The 12,999-nt window shown below is 40.0% G+C and overlaps 2 non-coding genes across 2 annotated transcripts; both read right to left on the bottom strand.

Annotated features, from left to right (window-relative positions):
• Positions 1 to 3,016: 3,016 nt before the first annotated feature.
• Positions 3,017 to 3,123, bottom strand: LOC132638881 (small nucleolar RNA R71). Its single transcript, XR_009581942.1, has one exon. It is a non-coding gene; the product is annotated as a small nucleolar RNA R71 (small nucleolar RNA).
• Positions 3,124 to 9,193: 6,070 nt separating this feature from the next.
• On the bottom strand, positions 9,194 to 9,300 carry LOC132638982 (small nucleolar RNA R71). The gene has a single exon (XR_009582033.1). It is a non-coding gene; the product is annotated as a small nucleolar RNA R71 (small nucleolar RNA).
• Between the last annotated feature and the right edge of the window lie 3,699 nt (positions 9,301 to 12,999).

Below are 12,999 nucleotides of genomic sequence, written 5' to 3'. Positions count from 1 at the left end.
TTTGTCCATTTGGTATTTTCATCATATGTTGAGTTCTAAAACTCCGCTTGAGGTGATTTTTGAAGCATTGTCGTCTCAACGAGGGGGTAAGTATCTAACATTTATGTTTATGTTTTCCCATGATTGTTTCTGTTAGTATCGTATTATCCGTGTTTGGGTGGGGAAAATTAGGGTTTTGAACCCAAAAGTTGAAAAGTGGTAAATCATGGATTTGCGGAATCAAGATGATGGTTTTTTGTGTAGATTTTTTGAATTTAGACTAATTAAGCTATGGGTAAGCCAATTGTGAAATAAAATTCCAGTTTTGCCCTTGGGGGCTCGGGGTTAACTTTTTGGGTTCATTTTTGGGTTACGAATTAGAGTCTATCATGCGTGATGAGTTTGGTGACAAGTCAGTCAAGAAACCTCGCAGCTTTGGCAGTTATGGAGGTACCTCATATGGACGTAGGAGCCATCATGGTAGGGGTTATCGCCCTCAGTTCAGTAGAACAGTTCAGGCAGCAATACAGACTTCGACAAGCGGTTCTTCGAGTCACGATACCCATGGTTCGGGGTACAGTTCTCAGGGTTCTTATTCCTGACCAGAAGGTCGAGGTGGTCATTCAGGGTATTCTGGTCCTTCTCAGTAGCCTATGACTCCCTATGGGTGTTATGAGTGTGGAGACTTAGGGCATTTCGCTAAGGAGTGCCCCAGACTTAAGTAGAGTGGCCGACACTCCGGTTCTCAGGGTTCAGCATCTTGAGTAGTGGCATAGCCGACTAGGGGCAATGCGCAGGGTGGCAGAGGTGGATCTTCTAGTGCATAGACAGGCCGCGGTGGTGGTCGTGGAGGTCCACAGCCCAAGGGCGGTTGTGCTCATTGCTATGCGTTCCTAGGTAGACCAGAGGCGGAGGCTTCTGATGCAACAATTATAGGTACTAGTTTGGTTTGTTGCCGGTCAGCTACGACATTATTTGATCCAGGCTCTACCTATTCTTATGTGTCTACTTATTTTGCTTCGGGTTTGGATATGATGTGTGAGTCGTGATATTTGGCACAAATATCTAGAATTCATGTCACTTTCACTCTACTTCTTAGCACTTTGATCGCAGTTTTGAATGAGAATTGTTTTATGTGTGCTTATGTTGGCATGTTTGTATAATTAGGTACAACAAGGACAAATGATGGGTAATCCGAGCAATTTTGGTTGATTCCGAGGCAGTTGCGGTTTAGTCGAGTTAGCGGAAGGAGGTGGCAGCACTTAGCGTCAAAATAGACCACTGAAGGGTCTCGTGCATTGGCGGTGCGTCGCACAGCCAGCGCACAAATTACCCCTCTCTGAATATCAGACTTGTCATGCATTGGCTATGCGGCGCACAACGAAAGCACAGAGGCGCTCATGCGTAGCCATCCGTCGCATGGCCAATGCACAAGCAACGTCAGTTATCTTAATTTGACCGGGATTGGGCCAACTTATCACATTTTTTCCCTAGCATATAAATAGTCATTTTTAACATTAGAATAGCGGCTGGGATGATTTTTTGAGACTTGTAAAACGGCTATCTAGGTTTTTTATCCTTTCCTATTATTTTCTTTACATTGAAACCCTATATTATTCATGAATTCTTGCTTCTATTCTCGAATAATGCTTAACTAAACACTTTAATTATGGGGTTGTAGTGTAGCCATGAATATTGACGTTTGACAAGTGTTTGAATTAAAGTAGTTCATACGTATGCAATTGGTTCCTTACGTCTGTGCTTAATTTCTTGATTGTCTGCGCAACAATTGAGTCCTATTTACTAATTAATATACGTGCTTCGGAAAGACGTTGTTAGTTTAGAGAAGAAGTAAAGAGATTGTGATCTTATTATCCTTATAGTTGGGCTAGGATTTGTGACTAGGATACGAATATACTTAGTTACCGTAATGAATTACATACCGTACTCGTATTGCGTTCTTGACAAGTCAATTCCATAGGAATATAGGCGGCGAATTGTCTTGAATCGGCGGGTAGTGGTTCAAAAGAACACTACGAGATTAATAATCCAGTTAATTAGCAATTGTGAATGAAGTTATTAAGATAAGATACTTGAATGACTCAATAGGATTGGTGAACCAACCACGACCCTGGAATACTTCTTAATCCTGATAATAGCAATTCCCAACTATGTTCGTAGCACAATTTTTGTTTACATTGTCAGTTATTTAGTTTTTAGCATTAAGTTACAAAACAAAAACAAAAAAGCTTTATTTCTTACTTGCATAATTAGCAGTAATAGTTAATTTTCGTGAAGGTGTTGGTCATAAGTCTCTGTGGGTTCAACCATCCGATTTATATAATAACCTTATTACTTGACGACTACATACACTTGGGTGTGTGTTTGGATGCAACAAGTTTTTGGCGCCATTGCCGCGGACTTAGAAATCAATTGTTTTACTAGAATAAACTATTTTTGGTTTAGTTATCCAAGTATTAACGTCTTGATCTTAACTTCTACTTGATTGCAGATACTTTAATCGAATCCGGAGGACAGCAAGTCAAAACAATCTTGAGGAATTTGATCCTGAGCCTGAACGTACTTTACATCGGCGCAGGAGAGAGTTGAATTTGTTTCAGAATCAGTAAGCAATAATTGAGTTGCCTGCCATCATGGGAGCTAATGTTCCACCAGCGAAAGTGCGGGAAGTGGCAGTACCTTGTGTGGGTAATGTTACTTCAAGCATTGTCAAGCCTCCTATCGAAGGGCACTTTGAGCTGAAGGACCTATGATTCAGCTACTTCACTCCAGTGGGCAATTCACGGGAATGTCACATGAGGACCCTCAGCATCACATTAAAAAATTCTTGGAGATCGCAGATACTTATGTTACTGGAAGGGTCACTAAAGAGTATGTGAGACTGACACTATTCCCGTTTTCTCTGTTAGGGAATGCAAAGTACTGGCTATTAGCAGAGCCCGCCAATTTAATCACTACATGGGATGATTTGGCTACAACATTCTTGACAAAGTTCTTTCCACCAGCAAAGACAACTAGACTCAGAAGGGAGATTATGTCATTCAGGCAGAAAGAAAGAGAAAATCTGTATGAAGCATGGGAGTGGTTCAAGGGTCTTCTCAAAGATTGTCCTCACCACTATCAGACGAATGAAGCTCTGGCACATACATTTATTGAGAGTTCGCCCAACATAAGTCATCACTAGATACTGCTGCAGGAGGGCAAGTTCTTGATCTGAATTATGACGAATTTTTCACATTGTTAAACAGGTTTACTCAGAGCACTCTAGACTGGCAAGATGGCACAGGTGACCGTTCGACTAAGAAATCAACTGGAGTTCTTGAACTGGATAATTATACAGCACTATCAGCACAGATTGAAGCTATGCGAACTGAATTCAAGAGGTTCACTACTGGGCAAGCTAAACCACAGGTACATGTAGTGCAACAAGCCAACATCTTTTGTGAAGTTTGCGGAGAGGGTCACACCAGTGATGTGTGCCCAACAAATCCCGCATCAATATACTTTTCGGAAATGCAGGCAAGGGGCAAGGAAACAACAATCAATACGGGAATTCTTACAATCCAAATTGGAGAAATCATCCAAATTTTTTGTAGAGAGACAATCAGGGAAACCAAGCAGACCTATCAGCCAACACCAGTTACTCAAGCCCCCGCGAATATTATGGAAGAGATGATGAAAAAAATAATGGGAGATATGCAGAAGTTGATGTCAGACCAGCAAAAGTTGATAGCAGACAATCAAAATCGTGACTTGGCAGTGCGTAATCTAGAGAGGCAGATTGGCTAAATTGTTGGTGCACAGAACACTAGACCACCTGGGGCACTTCCAAGTGATACTGATCTAAATCTAAAACCATGTAATTCTATGACTCTTCAAAATGGGAGATAATTGAAGGAACTTTCTCTAAAGAAAACTAGTCGGGCAGAAGCTGAAAAAGAGAACATTGCAGGGGAGACAATCGATGAAGAAAGGGTAGTTCCGACGCTAGTGGTAAAGTAGCCACAGCTAGTGGTTGCAAATCCACCTCCTCCATTTAATCAACATTTGGCGAGACAGAAAGAAGAGGCTACTTATAAGAAGTTTCTTGATTTTCTTAAACAGGTCCATGTGAACGTTCCCTTTGTGGACATGTTGCAGGGTATTCCAAAGTATGCTAAGTATATCAAAGATATAGTACCAAACAAGAGACGATTCACAGAGTATGCCACAGTTGCACTTACTGAGGATTTCACTTCTCGTATTCAAAACAGGTTGCCCACAAAGCTGAAGGATCCCGGAAGGTTCACGATTGAGATTGCCATTGGGAACCAGGTTGTTGCTTGAGCACTATGTGATCCAGGCGTAAGTATAAATTTGATGCCTTTATCTATCTTCAGGAAGTTGGGTTTGGAATTTCCGAGGCCAACTACTATAGCTTTGCAGCTGGCGGGCAGATCTTTGGCTAGACTCGAGGGTATTATTGAATATGTATCAGTGCAAGTGGGGTCATTGATTATTCCTGCAGATTTTGTGATTTTGGACTTGAGCCTGACCAGGAGGTCCCATTTATTTTGGGGAGTCCATTCTTGGCCACGAGGAGAGAGTTAATCAACGTAGCTGTTGGGCAGCTCACTCTGAGAGTGCATGACAAAGTTGAAGTCTTCAATATGTACAAGGCCCTAAAAATGCATGTAGTGTATGAGGAGTTGTCAACCATTACTGTTTTCAATGAGAATTGTTGTATGTGTGCATTTGTTGGCATGTTTGTATGATTAGGTACAACAAGGACAAATGAAGGGTAATCTAAACAATTTTGGTTGATTCCGAGGCAGTTGCGGTTAGTCGAGTTAGCGGAAGGAGGTTGCAGCACTTAGCGTCAAAATAGACCACTGAAGGGTCTCGTGCATTGGTTGTATGTCGCACAGCCAGCGCACAAATTACCCCTCTCTGAATATCATACTTGTCATGCATTAGTTATGCGGCTGTCACGACCCGTCTAGGGGGGCCGCGACGAGCGCCCGGTGCTAGCCCACCCGGGCACCCCTTGGCTTGCACTTACACTTACATCTAGGTGAGCCACATAATTAAACATACATTTCTATTCATCAGTCATACTAGTCCCATTGGACAACAATGCCTTTATATCATCATTGGCATCTATACCACGTCAATGTACATGAGCCGACAAGGCTAACAAAATGATATACAAAATATAGGCCGACAAGGCCAAACACATCTAACCACGTACACATGTCTACGAGCCTCTAAGGAGAGTATGTCATATCACACAAGCGGGACAGGACCCCGCTATGCCCATAATTATGTACACAAAAGAATAAGTACCCAAAAACTATAGCTCCGAATGAAATGGAGCTCCGCTATGTAGTCCCTGAGAGTGTAGCTATAGATCAAGCTTGTCTCCCTGTGCACCTGCGAGCATGACGCAGCGTCCACAAACAAAAGGACGTCAGTACGAAGAATGTACTGAGTATGTAAAGCATAATCAATATCAATATAGAAGCATAATGAACAACATGAGAAATAGCACAAGATGGAAGATGGTAATATCATCGTCATAGGCACTTACTTGCCTTTCATAGGAACTTTCCATTCTAATGTGTATTTGTGCACATACATCCATATTCGTATCCATAATCGTATCCGTTCCATATTTGTACTCATATTCGTATTCGTACTCGTATCTATATCATATACATAATCATATCATATACAGAGCATTTACATAGCATACCCGACCACGCAGGATCGGTGTTTCATGCATACACTGCCAACCAAGGCTCAAGGTTACACATACTTGGCCCTACCAAGGCGTCAGGGTTACACCTACCTGGCGCTACCAAGGCGTCAGGGTTACACCTACCTGACCCTACCAAGGCGTCAGGGTTATCCGTACCATTTGCAGAGGTGTGCACGCATTACATAATCATATACATATTTATTTACATATCATACCCGGCCTCATAAGCTCGGGGTTCAATAATAGTCATACATAGATACATATACATAATAGCTCATAAACGTCTTTACTATTGTAGTTACTATCATCGTCGGCATCGTTATCGTCATCACTATTACCACCACAGTCGTCTTCCATATCATTGTCACTATTATCGTCATTCATCACATCTATCTTTATAGACTTACTCGTCATACGAGGAACTTAGCACAATCGTGGCGTATCAAGAATCGTGAGCTTACAAGCTCGGAAGATCAAATCATTTGAAAGATATCATAGTATTATAGAAGATTTAGACGTTTGGCCAAGGAACCATGCCTTATGAAAGAAGGGTTAGCCTTACATACCTTTCCGTTGAACTATTCTACACTTGCACGTTCTCCTCCGAAGCTCACGTCTCTACCTTCATTAAAGTCATACTATCATTAGAATCGATAGCTAGCATACATGAAAAAAACTAGAGAAAATCGGGCAACGTCTCCTTTATTTATACGTCATTCCTCTATAGCGTATATCAACTCTCAAACGTCAATAATACATTCATAATACTATAACGATAGTCATTATTCATCCACATTATCCATGGCCATAACGCACGACGACGTCCATTCTCATACATTGCTCATTTCATGTTCTCAACATCATTTATAACATATTTACATTACAACACATCAAGAATCGTAACTCAAGTTAAGCTATTTCTCAAAATGGCACTATTCCACATTCATGACCCATTTTTCTATACCCTTCTACAATCCAAGTATTTCAACTCTCAAATACCTTAAACAACATAGAAATATCATAAATCTTACCTTAGATGTCGTAGGAACAAGCCGTGGTTGATAATACTCCACTTGAGCAAAAACCCTAGTTCATCTCCAATGAGATTTCTTGACTTGTATGATCTTTAATGAGTTTTCTTACACTTGATTCACTTGGTTTATGTTGTTGATCACTAATAATCCTTGAATTCTTGTGGAATAAATATAGAGATATGTTTTAGAGAGAAGGGGTGAAATGTGGAAATGAAATAATAAACTTGGTCCCCCTTTTAATAACCCAAAATCTGATCTGAAATGAACAGTCGTTGAAAGTGCAACAGTGGTCGTAAACTCAGTTTACGGTCCGTATTCCAGTTTACGGGCCGTATTTCGTGGACGTATTTAATCATAATAGAACCAGAAAGTCAGGCTGAGACATGGTGATTTACGAACACAGTTTACAGGTCGTATTTCAGTTTACGGTCCGTATTTCAAGTCGTCTTTAACCATTCAAGCATTTGACAGAAAGTTGAAGTTTTGGAAGTTGAAATATGACATGGCAGTTTACGACCCGTAACGGTCCGTATTTCATTTTATGATCAACTGGCCAAAGTGCAAATCTGCAACTTTCCACATTTTCAGAACCTATAGTTAGTCATTATGGAGCATAACCTACCTCTTATTGCAATTGCCTTTGGAATCTAACTTAGGGTCGTCAAACGTCGTTCCCTTCTTATTAAAACATCGTACACGCTATGCCCTTTGTTAGCCTATCCACTATACGTTCGCGGGGAAATTTTCAAGGTGTAACAGCGGCGCACAACAAAAGCATAGAGGCGCTCATGCGCTGGCCATGCGTCGCATGACCAATGCACAAGCAACGTCAGTTATCTTAATTTGACCGGGATTGGGCTAACTTATCACATTTTTTCCCTAGCATATAAATAGTCGTTTTTAACATTAGAATAGCGGCTGGGACGATTTTTTGAGACTTGTAAAATGGCTATCTGGGTTTTATCCTCTTTTGTTATTTTCTTTACATTGAAACCCTATGTTATTCACGAATTCTTGTTTCTATTCTCGAATCATGTGTAACTGAACCCTTTAATTCTGGGGCTGTGGTGTAGCCATGAATATTGACGTTTGACAAGTGTTTGAATCTAAGTAGTTCATTCGCATGTAATTGTTTCCTTACGTCTATGCTTAATTTCTTGTTTGTCTGTGCAACAGTTGAGTCCTATTTACTAATTAATTTACGTGCTTGGGAAAGACGTTGATAGTTTAGAGAAGAAGTAAATAGATTGTGATCTTATTATCCTTATAGTTGGGCTAGGATTTGTGACTAGGATAGGAATATACTTAGTTACCGCAATGAATTACATACCAAACTCGTATTGCGTTCTTGACAAGTCAATTCCATAGGAATATAGGCGGCAAATTGTCTTGAATCGGCGACTAGTGGTTCGAATGAACACTACGAGATTAATAATCCGATTAATTAGAAATTGTGAATGAAGTTACTAAGATAAGATACTTGAATGATTCAATAGGATTGGTGAACCAACCACGACCCTGGAATACTTCTTAATCCTGATAAAAGCAATTCTCAACTACATTCATAGAACAATTTTTGTTTACATTGTCAGTTATTTAGTTTTTAGCATTAAGTTTCAAAACAAACAAAACATTTATTTCTTACTTGAACAATTAGCATTAATGGTTTATTTTCGTGAAAGTATTGGTCATAAGTCTCTGTGGGTTCGATATCCGATTTATATAATCACTTTATTACTTGACTGCCACATACACTTGCGTGTGTGTTTGGACGCTACAAGTTTTTGGCACCGTTGCGGGGGACTTATAAATCAACTGTTTTACCAGAATAAACTATTTTTGCTTTAGTTATCCATGTATTAACATCTTGATCTTAGCTGCTACTTGATTGCAGGTACTCTAATCGAATGCGAAGGACAACAAGTCAATACAATCTTGAGGAATTTGATCCTGAGCCTGAACGTACTTTACATCGGCGCAGGAGAGAGTTGAATTTGTTTCAGAATCAGTAAGCAATAATTGAGTTGTCTGCCATCATGGGAGCTAACGTTCCACCAGCGAAAGTGCGGGAAATGGCAGTACTTCGTGCGGGTAATGTTTCTTCAAGTATTGTTAAGCCTCCTATTGAAGAGCACTTTGAGCTGAAGCACCTATGATTCAGCTACTTCACTCCAGTGGGCAATTCACGGGACTATAACATAAGGATCCTCAGCGTCACATTCAAACATTCTTGGAGATTGCTGACACTTATGTTATTGGAAGGGTCATTAAAGAGTATGTGCGACTGATACTGGTCCCATTTTTTCTGTTGGGGAATGCAAAGTACTGGCTATTAGCAGAGCCCGCCAATTCAATCACTACATGGGATGATTTGGCTACAAAATTCTCGACAAAGTTCTTTCCACTAGCAAAGATAGCTAGACTCAGAATGGAGATTATGTCATTCAGGCAGAAAGAAGGAGAAAATCTGTATCAAGTGTGGGAGAGGTTCAAGGTTCTTCTCAGAGATTGTCCACACCACCATCAGACGAATGAAGTTCTGGCACATACATTTATTGAGAGTTTGGATGCCCAACACAAGTCATCACTAGATACTGCTACAGGAAGGCAAGCTCTTGATCTGAGTTATGGCGAACTTTTCACATTGTTAAACAGGTTTACTCTGAGCACTCCAGACTAGCAAGATGGCACAGGTGACAGTTCGACTAAGAAATCAACTGGAGTTGTTGAACTGGATAATTATACAACACTATCAGCACTGATTGAAGCTATGCGAACTGAATTTAAGAGGTTCCTTACTGGGCAAACTAAACCACAAATGCATGTAGTGCAACAAGCCAACACCCTTTTGTGAAGTTTGCGGAGAGGGTCACACCAGTGATGTATGCCTTATAAATCCCGCATCAATATACTTTTTGGGAAATACAAGCAAGGGGCAAGGAAACAATAATCAATACCAGAATTCTTACAATCCAAATTAGGGGAATCACCCAAATTTTTGGTGGAGTGACAATCATGGAAATCAGAAGCAGAACTATCAGCCAGCACCAGTTACTCAAGCCCCAACGAATAGTATGGAAGAGATGCTAAAAACGATGATGGGAGATATGCAGAAGATGATGTCAGACCAGCAAAAGTTGATAGAAGATAATCAAAATCGTGACTTGGCAGTGCGCAATCTAGAGAGGCATATTGGCCAAATTGCTGGTGCATAGAACACTAGACCACCTGGGGTGCTTCCAAGTGATACTGAACTAAATCCAAAACCATGTAATGCTGTGACTCTTCAAAACGGGAGAGAATTTGTCACGACCCGACTAGGGGCCATGACAGGTACCGGGGCTAACCACCGAGCACCGCTCATACCATTACCCATTGTACACATCAAGCGTCCATTCACTAATCTTATACTCAAATCATAGGAACACCATTTTGTTTTCACTTTGAAACATAATTACTTTTATGTACATAAGCCCTTCGACTATCAAAATAATATACACACAATAAGGGCATCGTGAGACCATACACAGAAGAATAAATCAATGGCACCTCCGGAATAATGGGGTGCTCTCAAAGTCTGCTAATAGCTCCTACGAGTCTGGATCACCTCCCTGTCTACCTGTGGGCATGAACACAACGTCCAAAGAAAACGGACGTCAGTACAAACATTATACTGAGTATGTAGAGCATGAATAAAATGAACATAGCAGAGAAATCATAAGACATAAGATGAAGATATAACCTGTTTGACCTTTAAGAATGGATGCATTTCATACATATATCATATATAATCGTAGTACATATATCACCATAGCACATACATCCCCATATCACATATATCATCATCGTTAACTCGCGTCCGGGTAACCATCATATGCCGCCCACTAGTGGTGATCATGTCCGGCCTTCTAGGCGCGGTGGAATCATAAGCAGCCCGTCTTAGCGGTGACATGTCCGGCCATTTGGGCACGGAGGGATCACAAGCAGCCCGCCTTAGCGGTGACATGTCCGGCCATTTGGGCACGGTGGAATTTTATCATCATGAGCACATCATAGACTTATTATTATTATACATCTCATAGGCATATCATGACCTTATCATAACTAGCATCACTATATCTTTATCATCAAAACATACATTAGAACTTGAAGACAACTATGGCTATGTCGGGGTGACATAAGGTCGTGAACCCTCGATTACAGTATGGAGTGATCATGATCATCATATCTCACCTTGAGGGGACTAACATTTTAAGGTGAGTGTACACAAGGAAAAGCATCAATGGAACCATACTTAGGATCATTAACCTCATGGACATCGTACCTCACTTTAAGATTCTTTATACTTACACATCGTCATCATTATCATCGTATTCTTGACATATTTCTCATCTTTATCTCATAAGAAACTCTTTATCGACGTTGACTCATAGTTCCCGGAATGTAAGAAAGTCATGAAGAGGTAGGGAAAATAATATCATAGGAATCATATAAGGATCATTAGCTTCGTAGGAATGTCATATCATGAGCTTTAGGACTTCTAGACTTAGATTCATCATCAGTATTGTCATGCTCGTAACGTATCTCTTTTATTTATCTTGTATGAAGCTCTTTATAATCGTAGACTCATAATTTCCGATATGTAGGAAAATCATGGAAAGATAGGAGGATTCATGCCATAGGAGTCATGCCTTAGAAAGAAGGGACTAGCCTTACATACCTCTTTCGTTTAACGATTCCATCGCTTGATTGTTCTCCTTCAATGCTCACGTTTCTACCTTCAAGAGAATTCACATTAACATTAGCTAATCGATTATATGAACATGCTTACTAAAGCTAGAGAAAATTGGGCAGCATTTCCTTAGTTTATACAACTTTCCTCATATCATATATCAATTCCCAAACGTCTGTAATAATATTTACAACATTATAACCAACAATCTTCATTCATCTACATTACCCACATTCCACAATTTCACTTCAATTCATCCATAATCATGGTCGTAGTATACTAGTACGTTTTCTCACATATAATGTTTATCCCATGCCCTTAATATCATTTATAACATAATCATAATCACAATATATCAATAATCATGACTCATCCCAAGCTACTACTCAAAATCTCATTATTCTCATCTTTATAACCCATTTTCTATCTCCTTTCATAATCTAAGTCTTTTAACCTCTCAATATCTTAAAAAACATGGAATGATCATAAAACTTACCTTAGATAGTGTGGGAATGATCCTTGAGTGGGAAGACTTCACTTGAGCCATGTCACGACCCGACTAGGGACCATGACGGGTACCCGGGGCTAACCACCGAGAACCACTCATTCTATTACTCATCATACTCATTATACATTTCTTTAATATTCACATACTCATAATCATAGGAAAACCATTTTTCATTTGGAAACATAATTACTTTTATATACATAAGCCCTTCGGCTATCAAAATAATACATATATACAATAGTAATATCGTGAGACCATACTACCCACACATGCGTATCTATGAGCCTCTACTAGAGTACTAGACATATGGACGGAACAGGACCTTGTCGTGCCCAAAATACATATTATATATATATATATATATATATATATATACACACAAAATAATAAACCAAGTAGCACCTCCGGAGTAATGGAGCGCTCCTGTAAATCTGATGATAACTTCTACGAGTCTGGATCACCTCCCTGTCTACCTGTGGGCATGAACACAGCGTCCAAAGAAAACGGACATCAGTACAAACATTGTACTGAGTATGTAAGGCATGAATGAAATGAACATGGTAGAAAAATCATAAGTCATAAGGTGAAGACATAACCTGCGGAACCTCTAAGGGTGGATACATTTCACACATATATCATATATATATATATATATATATATATATATATATATATATATATATATATATATATATAATCATAGTACATGTATCATCATAGCGCATACATCATCGTATCATATAAATCATTATCATTAACCCGCGTTCGGGTAACCATCATATGCCGCCCATTAGTGGTGATCATGCCCGGCCATTTAGGCTCGGTGTAAACATAGCAGCCCGCCTTAGCGGTGACATGCCCGGCCTTTTAGACTCGGTGGAATCGTGTGCAGCCCGCCTTCGCGGTGACATGCCCGACCAACTAGGCACAGTGGAATCGTATCGTCATATAATCAATCATAAACTTATCACTATTACACATCTCA

This window comes from Lycium barbarum, chromosome 4, assembly GCF_019175385.1.
Source record: "Lycium barbarum isolate Lr01 chromosome 4, ASM1917538v2, whole genome shotgun sequence".
Classification (NCBI taxonomy): domain Eukaryota; kingdom Viridiplantae; phylum Streptophyta; class Magnoliopsida; order Solanales; family Solanaceae; genus Lycium; species Lycium barbarum.
This window is presented reverse-complemented; position numbering and strand designations above follow the sequence as displayed.